Below are 6,000 nucleotides of genomic sequence, written 5' to 3' on the forward strand. Positions count from 1 at the left end.
TGAGCGAGTTGTATGTTGCTCATGGTGGTTTCGTGGGCGCTCTTCAACACAGAGACAAAGAAGAGAAATAAAGGCGCCAGTCCCGTGTTTTCTCTTTGTCTCTATGTTAAACAGCGCCCACCAAACCATCATCAAAGCATCAGCAAGCAAAAATACTCACAGCTTCTATTTTAATAAAAGAATTTATATTCCATGTACATGGAACATGTTTGCTTACCACATATGTGATGTGTTTCATATATAAAGGTTTCTTTTAATATGCATGCGGACTCATCATTTGCTTATTTTTTAGAAAAAAACTAAGTACTCCGGAGCACGTTATGACGGTACGCTGTAATCATATGATGTATTTGAGTGACATTTTGCGTTGATTGCTTTTTTTAATACAGCCTGAGAATGATCTCCCTTTATTGATTTGCATTTCACCGTTTCGACCGTAAGGAATACGCGCGCGCGGCGCCGCCCTAGCTTCATACCACGATATCCTCAGTCATCTTTCGCTTCCTTCCGTTATTGTCCGTTTATCCCCCTCTGCGTGTGTACGGTAGCCTGGGCATCACCTAATTAACCTTCCTGCTATTCTATTCTTCTGTTTCGTTCTCTTTCTCGGACATCTTTTGCGTTTCGTAAGATCTTTTCGCACGCCAGCGCATGAAAATTTAACCGACTAAAATGGCGAGAATTGGGCCTAGTCGGTTGTTCATAGTGGTTCACCGCGCTAACAGATAGAACGATAATAAACACAACACCACGGAGCGCGCTCCGTGGTGTTGTGTTTATTGTCGCTCTATGTGTTAGCACAGTGAACCACTATAACCGACTAGGTGTAAGGCTAAGCTTATGCCTTCCACTTCTTGTGTGTAGAAGACTCTCTTTCTCTCTCTCTCTCTGCGTTGCTTTCCGCGCTCTACGCAAATCAAGCCGGCACGATATGTTAGAAACTTAAGCAGGCTTGGTGACCTGACGGTAGCTGGTCATAACGCGGCTTTTCGAAAAAGGTGGGTAGTACAGCCAGTACCTAACAGTAATTGATACTTTGAGACTGTGAGCGTTTTCCTCAGAGATGGACATTATCGGCTGCGCCGGCGCCTCTTCGTCAGTGCTGGAGCTACTTTGGAAATCTATAACTTTTGTTTACGACCAAGTTATTAAACGTTTTAGTTCCTGCATTTAAAAACCGCTGATAAGTAAACGTGAGAGGTCATCGGCGCTTATGAATAGCAATGCGACTTTTCACTCCCATTTTGCACCACTGCGAATATTTCATTGTCGTTCTTGCCCTTCAGCTGAAACTCGCACAGTCTTTCAGTGCGTAGCTGATGCCGAATGGTCGACTGCAAGTATGTCATGACACACTGATACCGCAACGCCACAACATACTTCACTCACCTCACTGCAACCCGAGGCTTCCGAATCACGGAATGCACCGCAGAGTATCGGTTCCTGCAGGAGCACCATCGTTTTTATACTTAGCGCCAATATATAGTAGCAGACGACAGCGCGCTTTTTTCGGTCACTTTAGTTCTCTTTTTCTTCAGAATGCGTAACCCGATTGTGTGCTTACGTAGTCTGGCACCGTCCTACTGCACACGTCACGCGTACGTCACAATTTCAACAAAAAGGCGAATTGTCGAGAATAGGGCCCCTGCTGACACGCCCATGAGGTGTTAGCGCCGCAAGGCTGTCGACGTTCATCCGAAGCTCTCCAATATTGCACGTCTTCATTTATATGCTTAATTTCACTTCCTACTGCGTGAATTATGCGTCCACTTAGACGTGAATCAGTTACCGTGATTTTCTAAAATTAACTTTATTTTTTTTCAGCAGCAACAAAATACGATGGCAACCGTGCACTGAGATCACGGCACCCGTGTTTGAACAAAGTCAGACACGACACCACGGCGAGGCTCACTTATTTGGGCAGCGTCGTACCGAGATGGCACTCATCTGCTTGGGGTGCCCATCATGAAAAGCGTTCTCCCGCCTCGCGCCACCATGGTGCAGGGCGCTCGACTGTTGTGACCAAAAACGGGGAATTGAACCCCGGCCGCGGCGGCTGTTTTTCCATGGAGGCGACAAGCAAGGCACTCGGGTTCTCTGCGATGTCAGTGCACGTTAAAGAACCCCAGGTGGTCGAAATTCCCAGTGTCCTCCACTACGGTGTCTTTCAAGCCTGAGTCGTTTTGAGACGTCAAACCCTATAAATGAAACCGAACCAGGCTTTTCTGGTAGATCGTTTTTTGTTTGTTTTTTTTTTTTTTTGCCCGATCATTTCTTGAACTCTGTTCAACATTTAGAGCGTGAGCTCTATTGCTCGCATCACTCAAGGTCGCTGCAGTACTCTGGTGCCGCAATAGAACTGTATACTCTCGTTCCGCTATTTAACTCCGGTTCGTGAACCATCAAGGCCGGACCACGTAGCACTACCATTCGTATAAACAATCTGTGGACAGCCGTTTTCAAGCACAAGGTTCGAAGTGGTATCGAACGATTCAGCGTGCCACGGAGCAGAAAATTTCTAGTTCAAAGCTTAGTCAACGCTAGGGATTCGCACCGACTAAGTTTGTCACCCGAAAGCATACCTCCCATGAACCTTCGACCACCGCACCAGCTGCAGTGGAGAGGAGGGATGAAGACGGTAGTCTAGGGAGACGAGGGCTGTTCTTATAGGGTGGTGCAAAGGAAAGGCGCAGTATCTCTCAAACTTCTGGGTGGGCATCTGAACCGTGCCACAACAAAAAATAGGAAGGAGGGACTGAAAGAAGATAGAAAGGGCTGCCATAATGGAGGGCTCCGGAATATTCAAAATTTGGTTCGTAATGTAAAATCCGCCGTGGAAGCGAGCCAAGATCGAAGCGTCAGCATCGACTGCAGCAGCACTCCATGGCTAATGCTCGTGAATCTTGATTCAAGGATATTTGAACCTCTGCAATCATTTTTAGAAATCTCGGAGATATTCGGGCAGCTGTGGTTCGAGCTTTTAAGAGTTAATCCGTCAGTAGTCATGCTGGGCACAAACACCCAGAATATCCGTGGACATTCGGGGAAAGCGAATACATCGCCAGGCCAAGTAATTAAACGTCCAGCCAGCTTCATATCAGGCCGCTAAGGATAAAATTTTGAAAATTTCCCTCCCTTCGATTGATGCATGCAAATCGTACATGTAGTAGAGAAAGTCCAGAACGAAAACAGTAACGGTGGTAATTATTCTACGAACTGTGCATGACACCGACGAAGGTAGCGAGCTTTCGATCGCTGAAAATTCAAAATCCCCTATCACCATCGACTAACCGGGCTCATGATCGTAGTGTCGGCATCTCCTTGCGTCCGTCTTATGCCACTATTCCATAAATGTGTGCAACTGACAGGCCTGTGCTAAGCATGCATGTGCACTTCCTTCAGAATAGTCCCGAACGTTAATATGTCCAGGTAGCTCAGATATAACCTCAAGCATCAAACGAAGTCCATTAAACGACAGTCATATTTATTTATTTATTTATTTATTTATTTATTTATTTATTTATTTATTTATTTATTTATTTATTTATTTATTTATTTATTTATTTATTTATTTATTTATTTATTTATTTATTTATTTATTTATTTATTTATTTATTTATTTATTAGTACCTCACAGGCCCCGAAGAGCATTGGGTGAGGGGGGCAAATCGGTACAAGAATATCGTACAAGAACGCGGTACAAGTCAAATACAAGAAAGGAACACGAAATTTATACAAAACCGAGTTAAAATAACATCAGACACGAGACACGAAAAACAACGTTAAGAACAAATGAAACTGTTGTACATTTCGAACATCACTATCACTGTGTGTTACGCTTACCTTCCCTTTTAATCCACTCCGTTACCTCAAAGGAGTGCAGGGCGCAATGATGGGGCAGACACCTTCGTAAAGAACAAAATCATTCAAACAGCAAACTTGGCCACTGGACAGTAAGTACGACTCTGTTGCGATTTGTCCAAGAAATGAATTAGCATACAGGTCCGCCCTTGTGCGGTATTCCCGAAATTTTAAGTCTTGATTGGTTCGTTCAGATATATGTATGTTAGGGCTGGGTAAAACCAGACAAAAATTTACAAACATGTTTTTTTATTATTATTATTATTGCAAACCTCAAAATGTTGTTCATAAGCCTTCGTTGGCACGTTGGCTAAGCGGTCAGTAAAATAGAAAGTTTGCAACACAACGTTAAAACTAATATAGGAGTAATTAGTCTCTGACATCCATTCAAGCGCAGCCATAAGGCTACGAAGGAAAGCTATACAGCTTTCTCAGAAAACGTCGTAGTTATAGAAAAATTCGTCCTGATCCGGGGATCGAACCCGTGACCACCGCCTTCCCGGGGCAGTCGATCTACCAACTGAGCTTACCAGGACGGTCAGCAGACCAGATGGTAGAGCGAGAGCTGATTGATCAATAACTCGAAGTGGGAATATTGTTGGTCAAATATTTAGGGGAATCCCCTTGAGGGGGGACTCCCCTAAATGTTTGGCCAACGTTAACGTAATTATAAAGAAGTCCCATTTGTCTCATTTTGCCTTGACACTCGGGGCAAAACGAGACACAAGCAGTAGCAAAACGAGACATTTTGTTGAATAAAAAAATCTTGCATACGGAGAACTTGAAGTGCAATCCATTCGCTTCACATCCTGCATTGGGTCGACGCAGAACGAGGCACTGGGTTGTTCCATAATTCTTTGCACAAAAGGCACTCCTCTCACATTTTTTGCTTGCCGGTCACATAACAGAACATTTTTCTTTCACTAGCACTGCCACCAACAGCAGTTTCATATTTCGTTTCCTTCCGATCGCACCTGACTCCTTGACAGCTTTTGCTGAAACTATAAAGTCGACTTTTAATATGATAAGGTTAAATCGGTGCTTATCTCCGGCTTCCCTAATTTTTTTTTTTTCTATAAGCTCGCATCACTATGAGTTGCCGGGCCACAGTCTTCGGTAGAAGTAGATGCGGAACAGTCAGCGCGTGAGCTTCTCGTTGACCGCGTCTGCTGTTCAGCTGTGCTTGGCAGTGGCGCTTCATCGAAATCAGGATCATTCAGCGGCACAAGAGAAAATGCCAAAGCACCACACTTCCGGAGTCTATTGGTCATGTTACTCATGTTTCCTGATCGTTCAAATGTTTTGTTTCCCAGCTCACCTGCATTCTCCACCGTCATACCACTTCCAGGGTGGCTCAGCAACAATTCGGGTCATGCGTTGTTGTAATCAATTTTAAAAAAAGGTTATGTCAAGTGGCTGTAGCTAATGTGTTGTGTACGAGAGAAATTACCGCGTAATTTTTAGCATACTGTATTCATGCTCTTCATGTGGCTACAGTGTCCATCGAAAACAATCAATACCTTCTGGTCAGAGAGACAATGTGATCAGACAGACTAGACAATGTGCTGCAAAAAGCGCATGAAAATAGTCTCGTTTACCCGCGCATTGTCGGAGATGCACTGGACGGTTCCAGTGGGAGGGGCTGTGCGTGATAGTTTGATGTCTTGCGCACTATGAAAGGCGAAAAAACGAAGCCAATTGGAATGACACAGCAAAGCACGGTTCCCATCCCTTCTTTTTGCCTCCTCGTGAGGGAGGATATATGTCCCTTTTCCTTTCGTTGCCATAACCTTCGACGGTCTGTGCACGTTTTGAACACTATAGGCTCGTCCGCATTGAAAATTTGAGACGGTATTAGCTGTTCTTCGGAAATAATGTTTTTCAAAGTCGGTGTGCTCATTTGCTCTGGACAGTTCCTGCACTATAAGCATTGAAAGCCCTTTGATTTACTAATCGATAAAACAGCATCACTATACGCTTCAAGAAGGAGGTGAGCCAGTTTTTCCCTGCAATCTTACGGTCGCCGTTAAAGGATGTGGAATTTCGTATGGTTCATAGAAGTCATAAGCAACCTCTGGAACATTCCTGCACGTCAGTCTAAAAAAGAATATCTCCATCCCCAAAGCACGCTCCACAAGC

This window comes from Amblyomma maculatum, unplaced genomic scaffold (genome assembly GCF_055883805.1).
Source record: "Amblyomma maculatum isolate TAMU_Amacu unplaced genomic scaffold, ASM5588380v1 scaffold_18, whole genome shotgun sequence".
NCBI lineage: Eukaryota > Metazoa > Arthropoda > Arachnida > Ixodida > Ixodidae > Amblyomma > Amblyomma maculatum.